Below are 15,612 nucleotides of genomic sequence, written 5' to 3'. Positions count from 1 at the left end.
TGAGCAAGGAGTCGGATGCGGGACTCAATCCCAGGGCCCTGGAATCATGACCAGAGCAGGAGGCAGACGCTTAACTGACTGAGCCACCCAGGTGTCCCTGCAATCATTTTTTAAAAAAGCAGAAAAGTATTCTCAGAATGTTAAAGAAAGCACATGAAAATATACCCAGCATCATTAGCCATCAGGAAAGTATAATTTAAAAGCACAGTGATATATACCTACTAAAAGAGCTAAAATCAAAACAAAAAACAAAACAAAAAAACCTGACAATACCAAGTGCTAACAAGGATGAAGAGCAACTGGAATTCTCATATATTGTTGGTGAGAATGCAAAATGGTATAGCAACTTTGGAAAAGTTTTGCAGTTACCTACAAAATCAAACATACACATACCATATGATTGCTAGGTATTTACCCAAGTGAAATGAAAATTTACGTTCATAAAAAAAAAACTATTCTCAAATGTTTATAGCAGTTTTACATGTAGTTGCCAAAAACGAGAAATAACCCAAACGTCTCTCAACGGATGAATAAACAAACTGGTCCATTCATACTATGGATTACTACTTACCAATGAAAAGGAATAAACTATTAACATGTGTAACAGCATGAATGAATTTCAAAGGCATTTCCTAAGTGAAAGAGGCTGACCCAAAAATCTACACAACTATAATTCCATTTACATAAATCCTGGTAAAAGCAAAACAAGAGCCATGGAGAACAGGTCAGTGTTTACCATGGGGTTGGAGATGAGGCGGAGAGGCTAATTACAAAGAGGCAACAGGAGCTCTATGTCTTGATAATTAATGGTGGTGTATACACAGTCTTATACATTTGTCAAAACACATAGAATAGTATATCACAAAGTATGTATTTTACTGCATATAAATTTAAAAATGAAAAGAAAATTTAATTCATAAAAAAATAAAGGAAATATGCCAAATTAAAAAAAAAGGATGAAAGAATCAGAACGTTTTAAAAATTACTATATCTAGAAATAGTTATCCTCTGTAGATAATACAGCTGCCTCTAATAAGCCATAGAGATAAAATATAAAATGCTTAAGACAAGGCTTACCACATTCTCAACTGACACTAGTCCCCTTCCCTTTACTCACTTCTCTCACCTATGTACACATTTCTCTTTCCCTGTGGCTATAACTTTTATTTTTTTCCTCCTCTGCAATGACTATAGATTGCTTTCGCCTACTTCACATTCCTTCCCCCACTTCTCTAGTTAATAGTATTCCCATCTTTTGGGGGACTGACCTTCCCCCATTTTATGTGGTTCTGATGACAATCCAATGACAATTCCCCACAGTAATTAGCCCAAGGATGGGCCTCATGAAAGGCCTTCCTTCAGAAAGTTCTCAGTTCTTCACTGTGAGCTCTCAGCAATCCGAGGCTGTGCATCTCTGTCATGAAAGACTTCTAACATAAGCAGACAATAAGACTAACATACAGAAAGAAGTACAGTCAGGAAGTGAAGAGTATCCTAAAGACATCATTTAAATTCCTGGATCTCTTTGCTCCTGGACTGCTCCACCTCTGCTCTTCCCATTTACAAAAACAATAAGTCATCTTTTTAAGCCAATTTGGAACTGTTGGTTTTAATGCTTCCCATTTTAAAAGCACAAAACATTGTTTCTCTAAGGGAGCAAAAACAGTAAATTATCTCTTCACTTGCTGTGGCCTTCAGTTAACTTATTCCAAATATTAGTGGCTATTAATATATAGATATTACCTAGCCCTGCTGTAGGGCAAACATATGTGTATAAGGAGAAATAAAAGATAAAGCCATACATAAATAGACTAACAACAGCTGTCCACTAGATTTACATTCCAAGTGCAAGGAACCTTAAAGACAGCTTTTAATGTAAATTTTAAGATTTTAAGTCTTCAATGCAGGTAGTGCTCACTTTTCACCACTTGACATTTTACCATTCTACTCATTCAAGCCTAGGTAATAAAGATATGTTACTACTTTGTGTCACTCTGGCTTTACCTTGTTCATTCACTCACCTTCATCAATATCTGAAGAAAGGCAATTACATATGCCAATATAAAAAAAACACACACATGCAGTAAGGATTAAAGCAAAAGTCATATGAATTGACAACATATAATAAATTTCCAATAAGTCTTTCTTCAGCTTGTCTGCCTGGAATGCCCCTACTTATTCTTTGATGCTAGGCTTAAACATCACCTCCTTTCAATACAGCCTTCTCCACTTATCACACCCTAATAGTACTGCTGCCTCTCTCTGCCTCCTCTCTATCATAGCAATTACCAAATTACAATTATTTATGTTTGTGGTAATGAGAACCTTCTGTAGTAAAAATTTCTGTAGTAATAAATTAAACAGAAGGGGCACCTGGGTGGCTCAGTCGGTTAAGCATCTGCCTTCAGCTCAGGTCATGATCCCAAGGTCCCAGGATAGTGCCCTGCATCGGGCTCCGTGCCCAGCGGGGAGCCTGCTTCTCCCTCTCCCTCTGCTGCTCCCCCTGCTTGTGCTCTCTCTCTCTCTCTCTCTCTGTCAAATAAATAAATAAAATCTTTAAAAAATAATGAAACAGAAAAGAGCTGATGAAATAGAGAAACACAGAACAGAAATTCCAGTTTAACAAATGAATAGATCTGATGGGGAATTCAAAGATGACTCAGAGTTCAAGTTTGGGTAATGGGAGGAATAAGCCAATAACAGAGAAAGGAAAGTTAGAAAGAAGAATACATTTTAGGAGAAAGAAAATGAAAGAAAATTCAAAGTGAGCATGTTGAGCTTAATGGCATGACAAACAGGTGGAGCTCTCCAGCTAAAAACTGAAGTTTGGGCACTTACAATGTAAGTCATCTGAAAGAGGTACTCACCGAAGCCAAAGGACCAGGTAACATTCCAAGGAAAAGCAGCTAGATTAAGAAAAATATATAAGGCAAATACTTAAGAAACAAGTTGACCTTGTGAATGAAGAGTGACTAGAATATACAGGAGAGCTTATAAGCTCCCTTATAAGAAGGGAGGAGGAAAAGGGGTTCACTGTGTCAAATCTGGATAATTTAAAAGCAAGAATTAAAACTGAAAAAAGTCTCTATTTGGCAATTCAGGTCACTGGTAACAACAGAGAAAATAGCTTTAGTGAAAAAGAAGACAGCAAAATTTAAACAATATACATGTTGCTTTTTCCTTTGGGCTATCGGATAATACAAAAAAAAAAGGAGAGGAAAAGAAGGAAAAAAGAATAAGAAAAGGTGTTTTTTGGGTGGATTTTTTTTTTTTTAGGCCACTGAAGATGCTAAGGGAGATTTAAATAAAAATAATAAAAGAGTTAACTAACAAGCCCATATAGTCTAACAGAAGGGATAAAAGTAGCAGCCATGAAATAGTCATGTAAGCCTAAAATGATACATCCCTAAAACCAAACAGTAGAGAGGAAGGGAAATTAAACAATTTAGAGATAAAGAAAAGCAACGCTAAAGACATGTCTGTTTGATGGCCTTAACCTTCTTACTCTTTAAAAAAAGAAAGTAATTGAAAACAACCTACAAAGTCTGGGAACAGTATACAGGAATAGGGGCTAGGGAGTAGAAAAGGTCAGAAATAGCCCCTGCAGGAAATCAATTACAAAAGAATTGCCAACCAGTGTGAGTGAGTATTTTGGAGCACTCTTTATAATTAATTATTCATCTCATTTTCACTTATCTAGTAGAACAGCACAAATTCTTTAGCCTATTTGATTTGACTGCTATTGTTTTGTAAAAACAGCCTTCTATATCTGATTTGAGGTAATGATGTTCGTTCTGTAAGTCTTCTTTTCCATTGTATATTACTGCATTTTTTCTTTGCTGTTATAAAACTTTTAATCATTTTTACTGCATTAATGTGTCTTGCTCTGATGCTTTGCTTAAATATCCAAGTAGTATCTGATTATTCAAGAAATCCTTAATGTCTATTTTCTTAAAGTCAAGTATGTGAGAGAACTATACAGAGAATAGGAATTCTAAACTTAAAAATGGCTGTATCTTTGGAGGGGTGCCTGAGTGGCCCAGTCGGTTAAGCATCTATCTGCCTTCAGTTCAGGTCATGATCTTGGAGCCCTGGGATACAGCCCCACGTCGGGTTCCCTGCTCAGTGGGGAGTCTGCTTCTCCATCTCCCTCTGCCTCTACCCCTGCTCAGGCTTGCTTGCTCTCTCTCCCTCTCTCAAATAAATAAATATAATCTTTAAAAAAAAAGGCTATATCTTTTGACAGCAGCTCACTTATTATTTTTTTAAAAGATTTTATTTATTTATTTGACAGAAGAGAGAGAGAGTGAGAGGGTACAAGCAGGGGGAGCAGCAGAAGGAGAGGGAGAAGCAAACTCCCTGCCAAGCAGGAGCCTGATATAGGGCTCGATCCCAAGACCCTGGGATCATGACCTGAGCCGAAGGCAGACGCTTAACCAACTGAGCCACCCAGGTACCCATTATTATTATGTTTAAAAATAAAAATTCCCTAGGAAAATAAGATCTTTAATATTTTGAAGCTTCAAAGTATCTCTTTTCCTGAAATGTTTCCAATTACATAATTCATATTTAGATACTTTATATGTATTACAAATTCTGTGAGACATTTAAAAATAAATATGGCATGGCATATATTTAAAAGAATATGGTTGCCATAAAATAGTCACCTTAGAAAGTTCTCATACTTATTCCTAGAATGCTGCCATTGCATAAAAAGCTATGAGATTCAACTTTTAAAACTCATTTAGAGTCTTAACATAATCATTATATTATTGTCAAAGTGACAAATCTTCATTGATTAAATATAGGTTTCATATTTGGGGAAATTTCTGGTTATCTGGCAGTTTACCTAAATTATAAATACCACTTGTGAACAAAAAATAGGACTATAAAGCATGAAACAAATTTTCTTATGCTGCTACAATGACTCCATCATTAAAATATATTTATGACTATATTCCCCTCCTCCACAGTGTCTGATCTGTGGGTTACCACTCATACATTCTAGTATGTTGGGTAAAAATAAAAATTCAATCATCTTATACCATACTTCCTACTATTATAGGTAATATAAGAAGCTCTGATGGTTTCTGAGTCAAATTATTGAATATTTGAAAGTAGTTACAGCACTCTCATTTTTAAATTTAGCTAGTTGTTATTCAGTGCCCTATCTTTTTTTATACTACACTGAAAATGCACATTAACCCTTTGGCATATCTGATACCAGCCTACGCAGACAGTTGTCTACTCCTGTTACAAACACATTCATTTACGTATGTACAGCACTATTTTTTAACTCCCTATATGTGTCTATTTTCCTTAGTTTGACACCTGAATGTTACCCATCAGCTTTGCCTCTACATGAGCCCTAGGACAGTCTTCCCAATGGTAGCTATACATTTTCTTTGGTTCTTCTTTGAAAAACAGTGTAATCTCACTCGACTGCCTTGAACCCAACTTGGTTTAAACCTAACTAAAATCTCTCCATGCCATATTCTACTCCCAAAACAAAAAAATAAATAAATAAATAAAAGCATAGTCTTTTTCTTACATTCATAAGAAGCTTCAATCACTTTTAAAGCTCTACCCCTGAGAATTATTAAACTTTGTCTTTCTTCTCTTTAAAAATCATTAACTCAGCTTTTATGATTGTCCCTATTCTCAAAGTTATACACACGAACTAAGAAATGTTCAAGAAAAAGTTCAATCAACCATCTTGTTTCTTCAAGACAGTCCCATATTTGTCCACAGCTGACTCACGTACTAGACTATAAGCCTCGTTTTTGGGCACCTGGGTGGCGCAGTTGGTTAAGCACCTGACTCTTGGTTTCAGCTCAGGTAGTGATCTCAGGGTTGTGAAATCAAACCCCAAGTCAGACATCAAGTCTGCTTAAGACTCTCTCCCTCTCCCTCTGCCCCTCCCCGCCACAAGCTCACGCATGCTCCCTCTCTTTCTCAAATAAATAAATCTTTTTAAAAAAATTAGACCATAAGCCTCATTTCTGATTCAAAAAATAATAAAGTGACTATATTTAAGGGGAAGAGTTAAGATATATTCTAGGAAAAGGTCAGTGAATATCTACACAGCTGTAAAAACTAGAATAGAAGAAAATCCAAATAATTCATTTTATGGAAAAAAAGCAAAGGCCCGGGGGAACAAGTGGCTTACCCAAGTTTATACATGTGGTAGCAAAGCTAACGCTAGTATCCAATCTCCTGATTCCAGGTTTAAAGCTTTTCTATTTTAACCATTCATTCAAATGACTAAACAGGATTATACTAAATGAAAGGAGCCAGACACAAAAGAATATATATTGTATGATTCTCTTAATGTCAAATTTCTAGAAATGGCAAAACTACAGAAACAAAAAGCAGATCAGTGGTTGCCTACGGCTGGGAGTTGGAGCAGGGATTGGGAAGGTGGGCAAAACAGAACTTTTTGGAGAATTAAAGATTTCTAAAATTAAATTGTGATAATGGTTGCACAATATACAAATTTATTAAAACTTAAGCTGTGGGGGCATCTGAGTGGTGCAGTAGGTTAAGAGTCTGACTCTTGGTTTCGGCTCAGGTCTTGATCTCAGAGTCATGAGATCAAGCCCCGTGTTATGCTCATAATAGGGAGTCTGCTTAAGACTTTCTTACCCTCTCCCCTGCTCTGCCCCACCGTGTGTGCTCTTTCTAAAATAAATAAATCTTTAAAAAAATAAATAAAACTTCACCTGCAAACTTTGAGACATAATTTATACTTCAATAAAGCTATTCAAAAAATGACTAAGAAGGAACTCAGATTTTTTTTTTTCCCCATAAAGCTCTTGGGGAATTATATGTCAAAAAGTATCACTAGGGGCGCTTGGGTGGCTCAGTCCTTTAAGGGTCTGCCTTCAGCTCAGGTCACGATCTCAGGGTTCTAGGATCAAGCCCCGTGTGGGTCTCCCTGCTCTGCAGGGAGTCTGCTTCTCCCTCTCCCTCTGCAGCCCCCATAAACCCTGCTCGAGCTCTCTCTCAAATAATTTTTAAAAATCTTTAAAAAAAAGTATCACTAAAACACACACACACAGACAAAAAAAAAAAAAAAGACTTTTTTTTGCAAACTTCAGATCCTTTTCCCTTCAGAATTTCCAAAAGTTAGGTACTTTATTTTCCACCCTTACATTTTCCATGGATACAGAAAGTAACAGGAAGTGCACAAATATACACATAGGAAATGTGCATAATTCCTCTGAAAACACTTTCGTTATTGATCATTATTTCCTTTTAGATAGGATCTGCACTGCTCTAAGCATCTCCAGACAGTTTAGAATAGAGGAGGTGCAGACGCCTGGATGGCTCAGTCAGTTAAGCATGGCTCAGTCAGTTAAGCGTCTGCCCTCGGCTCAGGTCATGATCCCAGGGTTCTGGGATCAAGTCCCACATTGGGCTCCTTGCTCAGTGGGGGGCCTGCTTCTCCCTCTGCCTTCGGCTCCCCCTGCTTGTGCCCTCTCTCTCTCTCTGACCAATAAATAAATAAAATCTTTAAAAAAAAAAAAAAAGAACAGAGGATGTGCTCCTTTATCTGTTATCTGGTCTGACAAACTGTTCCAAAACAGAATTCTTTTTTTTTTTTTTAAGATTTTATTTATTTATTTGAGAGAGAGAGAGAGAACGAGAGATAGAAAGCACGAGAGGGAAGAGGGTCAGAGGGAGAAGCAGACTCCCTGCTGAGCAGGAAGCCCGATGTGGGACTCGATCCCAGGACTCCAGGATCATGACCTGAGCCGAAGGCAGTCGCTTAACCAACTGAGCCACCCAGGCGCCCCCAAAACAGAATTCTTTAGTGATTTCATTTTCATGACACCTTTGTGCCACTATAATTTAAACACTAATAGTCTTTTATTAAGAGGAACCATTCTTAATTGCATATTAGCAAGTTTCTTCAGTTTATTGTTTGTGCATCCTTATTAGGTATACATCTCTTCAGTTTACTCAGCATTGACAGTCTATTCTTTGTTTACTTACAAATTAAGAGTAAGTTTTCTCTCTCATAACAGTTAATGTTTTACATCTATGAGAAACACCACTGTTTGAACCTTAAAAATAAACAGAGTTTTAATTAATGGAGGCCTAGATATCTGTAATTATGTCAGAGAAAGCAGTCAGGATTACTTAGTAAACCTACATTTCCCATGCTGCTGAGGCTCAGTTTACCAAGGCTAACGAAAGATATTTTGGCCTCAAGAATTTCAATTACCACCTTCCTAAAGCCCCAGAGTTTCACCAAACTTCCTAAAAGAGAAAGAAAAATCTGAAATTTATAAAAAGAAAGCGAAATATTTATCCTAGCTTAAGCTCTAATTTTAAAGAGTAGGTTTCTCAAAATTACGATCTTTTGACATTTGGTAACTGAATGAATTAAGTAGTTATCCAAAGAATTCAAGGCAGGAAAAATAGAACACAATCTCAGCTGAATATATCTCTCTTTCAGGTACAATTCCATGTGTTAGAGAAACTGAATCAGTCAGATCCCAAATGATTAGGGCCCTAATTATCAAACATACACTTTCTCCTTGTGACCTTTTCACAATAACTGGCTTAAACTTGCTAACAGTATTCCCATGAAAGGAGAACACTGCTGCTCATTTTAGTTTGTTAGTTCTTTTCAAGGGACACAGTATGGTTTTGGGGTTTGTTTTTTTTTACATTTTCCTACTGCAATGTGGTACACAAAGAAGGTGAAGTGATGTTCTAAAAACCAATTCGTTATACACAAAAACTCCATAGATGAAGACAGAAATAACAAAGGAGACATGAGAATGCATTCCAGGAAATTGGAAGAGGGGATTATGATATATTAAATATTAAGCAGATAATAATGTGACTGATACAGCGCCCTTAACAATTAATGAACCAACAACCCCATATCCCTTTTTACATGGAGTTACAAAATCATTTTTTAATAAATAATAAACTCTACCCCAACTGAAGTTCTTCTAGTCTCTTGCCTCTTGCCTCAGAGGAAATGAAATCATTATAATAAAACTACTGTAACATAAAAGCTAATGTTTTACCAGGAAATGTTCTATGAACTCTAAGAAAAAAAATCCTATAAGGATGTTGTCAACTGCCACATTTCCTACAACTGGGAGAGTAAGAATGACAAACAGGGAAAAGAAAGAAATGGAGGGACAAAGAAAAACTAAAGAACTCTCCCTCACCTCCAAACAAAGCAGGCTCATCAACCAGTAAGATCCTCTGCCTCTCTCAATCTCCTTCCCTTCACTGACTGCCCCAAACATTGGTGAAGTCTAAAACAATGGATATAATATAGAAGCTACAAATTATATTTTTCCCACCTTTACCACCAATCAAGATATTATGATCAATTATATTTTTAAAAGTATAAAAATTATTTTTAAAACTAGCTTATGGAATGATGACTTAAGTCATTTAATAACACTGCCATGCTTTTATAGTTTGATGGGTTTGGAAATATTGTTTTTACCACATGCAAATTTATTCTGGCTCTAGATATTAATGGAATTTCACATCTCATTTAAGGGATATAATCCAGTCACAAAACTATTAAAAATTTGAAACTCATTCATGGTTCATTAACAGTCAACTGAATAAAAAGATGTACATAAACACAAAACAGGTTCATTTTCATTTTAGTTATATGTTTGCAGTAAATCAAACAGAAGAATCTCTTATTTTTATGTTACTTTTGTTCATTTATAATCAGAAAGTTATAGCATTTAAAGTTCATATCATGTAATATTTCTCATAACTCAGATTCTAAGATAAACAGTAGTTTAATTTCTCATTTACATCTGATTAATATCAACATTTTACTACGTATTTTATAATGTGAACTTTATTTACATTAACCAGTCATCAAGACGGTGACAAGTAGAACTGTTAAATCCAACTGAAACATCAGTATGCTGTGATATTTTTTTCAATTTATCCCATTGTTAAAATAAATGTGAAAAACCCAAGTTCTAAGATACAACAAAAATAGGGAGCATTTCAACAGTGATCTTTAAAGGTTTATTCCAGTGCTTCAAATTAAGAGGTTATACTATAGAACCAATAGCAAAAGCAAGTTTGAACCACATCAGTACAGTTTTTTTAAAAAAACTCGTAACATATTTCCTCTTCACATGTCATTTTCTGATGAACAAAAAACAAAAAACAAATTATCACAAAAAGATATTTTTAAAAGGTAATAGATGAGTGAGCTATTAGGTTTTGGTAAATAAAGTCTTTTTAAAAGAAAGCTTAAATGAAATTAACCATATAGCTCTGCTTTCTGTAACAAATATGAGTAACTAATATTGAAAAACACAGCATAATCCCATAGGCCCTATAAGTTCTTCTTCCATTAAAAGTAAAATGTATAGTATCATACAAAGTGTATATGGGTTATATGTTTAGAATATTGTAGAGACTGATAATACGGTCATTTATTTAATCAAGGAAGAAAAACCTATGCCAGGTGAGTGATATCGTTTTTATTGGTTTGATCCCTAATTACTCCAAAGAGAAAATTGTGGATATGGAGGGAAGTTGAAGAGTAGTAGGCTGGAGAGCAGAACGTAGAGAGAAAAGAAGGTTCAGACATGAGACTAATCTCTTAAAAAATATATCTTAAATACATATACATCCCTGTATAACAATCTTCTGTTGGGAATTTTAAAATGTTTTTTTTAAACTGATTGTAAATATCTTTTAAACATCTGTCTCATTATAGCAAACTACAATTTAATAACAATTCCAACTGCCAAAAAGAAACTGTATACCAAATAGTACAGAAATATAAGCCACAGACTCACTAAGAAGGAAACCAAAGAAAATACTGAACTGTCCTCTAAATGCCACACCTACTACACTACTGCTCACTACAGAAGCCTGGAAGTTGGCACCTCATCTGAGGAGTACCAACAGAACTAGTATTGACGAAGGGCATAAAAGTACTACAATAGTAATACTTTCGGTTTCAGCATTGTTTAGACTCTTAGCTCTGTTTTGTTTAAGTAGCCTCCATGCCCAACATGGGGCTCGAACTCACAACCTTGAGATCGAGTCGCATGCTGTACCAACTGAGCCAGCCAGGTGCCCCAGTTGTGTTTTATTTTTTAGTTAAAAAAAATTACATTTTTTTTATATTTACTCTTATGATTATAAAATGGTAACTCTTATAAATGTTCTATAATATGAAGTGGGTATATTTACCATTTAATTAAAACAAGAGATTTAGTAATGCAGTTTATAGTAAATCAAAAATAACCATTTAAGAAATTGAAAAAGATACATAAAAATATTCTGGCATGTCTTATAAAACACTGTTTAATTTATAGCATAAATAAACCCCTTAAAACATTGTTTAATTTATAGCATAAATAAACCCCTTAAAAATGGTGAGCACTTCACTACTCTTTATCTCACAGGTATTGCCATTCTTTTCAAAGAATCTATTTTTTATTTTATCAGCACTGAGATTCTGTTTACATAATGAAGAGCAAGAGAACAAACAGCCCAACCACTATCTTCAGAAAACAAAATATTCTAATTATTTTAGTATATACATTATCAATTTCTAGCCTTGAATTTAAAGAATATATGAACTGTGAGAAGTAAATTCGCATACCTAACTGATTACAGTTGAGAAATCTAACTAAAGTGCCATAAACCAAAAAATAATTGCTTTATATTCAAAGGCCCAAGTTCAATTTAGTAAACAGGCTAGACTCATTGCACTATATTATAGGAGACAGGGGTTAAGAAGTGACCTTGGCATCCTGCTTTCCAGATGTCTGAAGGATCCATGTCTTAATGAAAGTATCTCTACTCTTGATAAATACTTAGCTTACTACCCAGTCAATATCTTTGCCCATATAAGACTCTATTTGATTTTTGAAATTTTAGGACTATAGGTTATTATAAAGAAAAAATTTAAGAACATACAATATGCACAAAGGATTAAGACTACTTCCCTTGTGATGCAATGCACAAGAAAGTTAAAAAACTATTATTACACACTCTACATTATGGGGCATATTTTTCTGAGATTGTAAATGAGAAATTCAATAAGCCTTAAGCATATACTTTCCATTATTCCAGATCATGAAAAGTTTTATTTGTAATATACAACATATATATATATATTCCACAAATAACTATGTTCAGATATATGCCCATATCAATTCCCTAACTCTTTTAATTAAAAATTTATGTTCCTTCAGGTCATAAAAACCTGGGTTTGGGCATTTTAAAAGTTCAAACACGTATTAAGCTATGCTTTGCTTTGGCACTAGCTCCCCCTCCAGACCAACCTACTAATGTAACTGCACTTAAAAAATAAACAACACAAGTTTTTCCAAGCCACTAGCAAATTTCAAAATTCACCACTTTTAAGGACATTCCAGTACTTTAAAATAAATAATTAAAATTGAAACCAAACACTGCATAATGTAATCAGAATTATTGTTCTTTTTCAATTCCATACATCTCAAATAGGATGACTTGTAGGAAAACAACTTCAAGTGACTCTTTAAGAACATCCTAAATGATCTATATGGTGCTATATTTTATGGAAACTATTTTGATTCACTATCCTAATAAACCACAGTATACTCATGTTAACTCACTACTTGATCAAAGATAAACTTTTGCATGTTTCTGCAATCTATACAAGTTTCATTCCAGCTGTTCAGCTCTTCAAGTACAATTCTCAATTTATAAAAGCAGCGAAAGGAAAATCCATGCCCCAAATCACCCTTCAATGGTCCTTATAGCCTATTCATTTCTAACTCCCTACATTTCTATATACTAAACTGTAAATTCACAAATACAAATGTTTGAATGCCCACCTTATCCTTACTACTGTAGTATTTATAAATCAAGTAATTGCCACTTTCTATACACATTTTATGGTATATTTCACAAAGCTGGCAATGTACAAGATCTTATCATTTGGCATAGGATTTTAGGTTGCTTTTTAGGTTATTTTAAAGAAGGGAAAACAGAACTTGCTCCATTATTTCAGTATAGTGCTGTTATGCTTAATTTCTCTCCTAAAATGTTTATAATGCATTTATATAATGCGCCCTTTAAAAGACCTATGTATAAAAACATGAAATTTAAATTTAATAAAGTAAATAAATATACACTTAACCCTAGGAGTAACAAGAAGGAAAAAAACGATAATGAAACCTTGCCTACAACTTCTAAAGAGAGCCAAGTCAAAGTTCAGTCAGTTACCCTTGATGAGCTTAATTCGAAACTGATTGAAAACTTTTGTTGAAATCTGTTCTGCGTTACCTTGAAGTTTGGGGTTATCTACTGGAGATTCTGCCTTTCCTAGGTTCACCTTCTAGAGTTGGCTTAAGTCCACTGTAAATTAATTTAAACATGGAAAGAAGAAACAATACCTCTCTGCCTTTCTCCAAGGCCTCAATCAAAAGGCTAATAATACACGGCAAAACGCTAAAAGCTCACCAGGGATGAACCCTAACCAAGACACTGCCATTTAACTTAAGATATCACTGCGTCTCTGACGTTGTGTGTGCCTGAAGATTGCAATGCCCACAGTAAAAGAACAGGTGCTGCACCCGACAACCCACTCACTCTTGCAGGAAAAAACCTCCTTTAACTAATTAATAAGGACTCGTTTAACCTTCCCAAATAAGTTTAGATACTCAAAAGCCGCCAGCTGATCATTCCCACATCAGTTGGGGGGTGCAGCGGCACTCACGCCTTTAACTGCCCAGGCATTGGCCCCTCGCCGGGAGTGGATCTTTGTACGGGTCCACCCCCCGATTTCTGGCCCAAGAACCCCTCACAAAAGCCCGTAACGTACAAGCATCCTCCTGCCCGCAGTCCGTGATTACAGGGACCGAGTTGCTGGCGAAAGGACAGGTAGGTGGAGAAGGGAAAAGAGGGACACCTCCCACCCCCGCCCCCATCCCTTCTCCTTTCCTTGGCTTCGGCCCCTGCCCGAAGCAAGGATGCGCGACGCCGAGGACAGCCGCGGCTGCAGGCGCCCCTCACCCCCAGCCCGCGCCCCCGGGCCGCGCCAGAGCGTCCCGGGGGCTTCCTCCCCACTTTTCCCGGAGCCCCTGGGTAAGCAGCAGCAGTTGCAGCAACAGGCCCGGGGAACGCCTGGGGGAAAAGAGCGGCGACAGCCCCCAATCACATCCCCGGCGCCTCCACGAATCCCGCACTAGCCCAGCCCCAGACCCCGAGGGGCGCGGGGCCCGGCTCCCAAACGCCCCCTTACCCGAGGCGGGAGCAGAGGCGGTCTCCGCCGTCCCCAGTCGCCGCCGCCACCGCCGCCGCCACAGCCCTCGGCCGCAGCTGCCCCGTTGGGGAGTGGGAGGAGTGGCTGGGTGGAGGATGCTACTCCCGACTGAAGGGAGAGGAAGAAACGGAAACAGGAACCACCGCCGCCGCCGCCGCTTAACGGAGCCTTCGGCGCCACTGACTGAGCGAGAGCGCGAGGCGGCGCGAGCGGGGCAGTCGCTGACAGCGCGAGACCGAGCGCGAGCCGGGTCCCGGGCGCGCGACCCCGAGCAGCACCGGCCCCATTCCGCCAGGAGAGGAAGGGGACCGGTTGGCTGGGGGCTGGGAGGGGGCGGTGTGGGGCGGGGGCCTGGAGCTGAGGGAACACGGCTACTCGGGTCGGCCGGAGATAACGCGCGCACGCGCCGGAGCGGCTCTGACAACGAGCGCAGGCGGGGAAGCCTTGGCTAGCGCAAGCGTGCGCGCGCGGCTGGGGGCGCGCGCCCCTCAGCGTTACAGGCTTCTGGGAGAGGGCGCGCATGCGCTGGCCGCTGCCACATACGGCGACCCTGGCATGTGCCACGGCTGCTTCCCGCCCCCTTCTCGCTGCGCCTGTGGATAGCGTAACTGCAGCATCCGCTGCCAGGCAGAGCCTCGGGCCACAGAGGGACCGGGAGACTTCCAGCAGGGCAGCAGCTGCGCTTGGGCGCGGGCTTCCTACACGAGCGTAGGCCGCCCTCTACCGCCTGCAGGCCGGAGGCTGACGGCTGCGCGACTCGAGCCGAACTCCCCACTCCCGGGAGCGCCATCTCCAGGGAGTGTCGTGTTCTCGACAGCCAGGGAACGGACTGGCCCGAGCCAGTTCATTCCGCGGCCCTAAGGAGCACTGGTACTGGAGATATGAAGCAGGCTCCCTGCTACTTTTCAGAGGGGATCGCTGCTGCTCAGTCCCTGCAGCCCAGGTCTGGCCGTTCGGCTGCAGCTTGGGCATCGCACCCACATGCAACTAGCGAAGCCCTGTTTTATCTTGGGAGAGCTGTTTCCACATTTGCCCCGACAGAAAGCCCTCCCACAAGGGCCTGAGTTTGATGCCTTTCCTCCGACCCGCGGCTGCGACAGCCCCTTTGATGCGGAAGTTTATTCAGTACGGCAAAGAGAACTTTGGGGGTGCGGGAGAGGGGTTCCCTAGGATGCTTCCTACCCGCTTGCACTCGGGAAATTCCTGGCGCCCGCGATGCAGAGCAGTGTGCCGAAGAGCTAGCTGTGACCGGCCCACACCGCGAGCTGAGCCGGAGGACCTAGGCGCGCCGCCCCGGCACACAAAGTAGTCGCGGGCCGAGGGAGAGGGTG

The 15,612-nt window shown here is 39.0% G+C and overlaps 1 protein-coding gene across 11 annotated transcripts in view; it reads right to left on the bottom strand.

The window, feature by feature from the left end:
• FUT8 (fucosyltransferase 8) overlaps positions 1-15,612 on the bottom strand; it is a 346,719-nt gene that overhangs the window by 329,750 nt on the left and 1,357 nt on the right. For 8 of the 11 annotated variants that reach the window (XM_025869875.2, XM_025869869.2, XM_025869876.2 and 5 more), the window contains exon 1: positions 14,261-14,713. The exons of 1 other annotated variant lie outside the window; for it this stretch is intronic. The gene's annotated coding sequence lies outside the window, so the exon portion shown is untranslated. Of the gene's footprint in view, positions 1-14,260; positions 14,714-15,463; positions 15,589-15,612 lie in introns of those variants that run through there. 2 more of the 11 variants (XM_025869870.2, XM_073895376.1) reach the window with 2 other exon arrangements.

Source organism: Callorhinus ursinus, unplaced genomic scaffold (assembly GCF_003265705.2).
Source record: "Callorhinus ursinus isolate GAN/ISIS: 27379988/994484 unplaced genomic scaffold, GSC_fseal_2.0 scaffold8, whole genome shotgun sequence".
Classification (NCBI taxonomy): domain Eukaryota; kingdom Metazoa; phylum Chordata; class Mammalia; order Carnivora; family Otariidae; genus Callorhinus; species Callorhinus ursinus.
The sequence above is the reverse complement of the archived record's forward strand: the minus strand, read 5'-3'. Positions and strand labels throughout refer to the sequence as shown.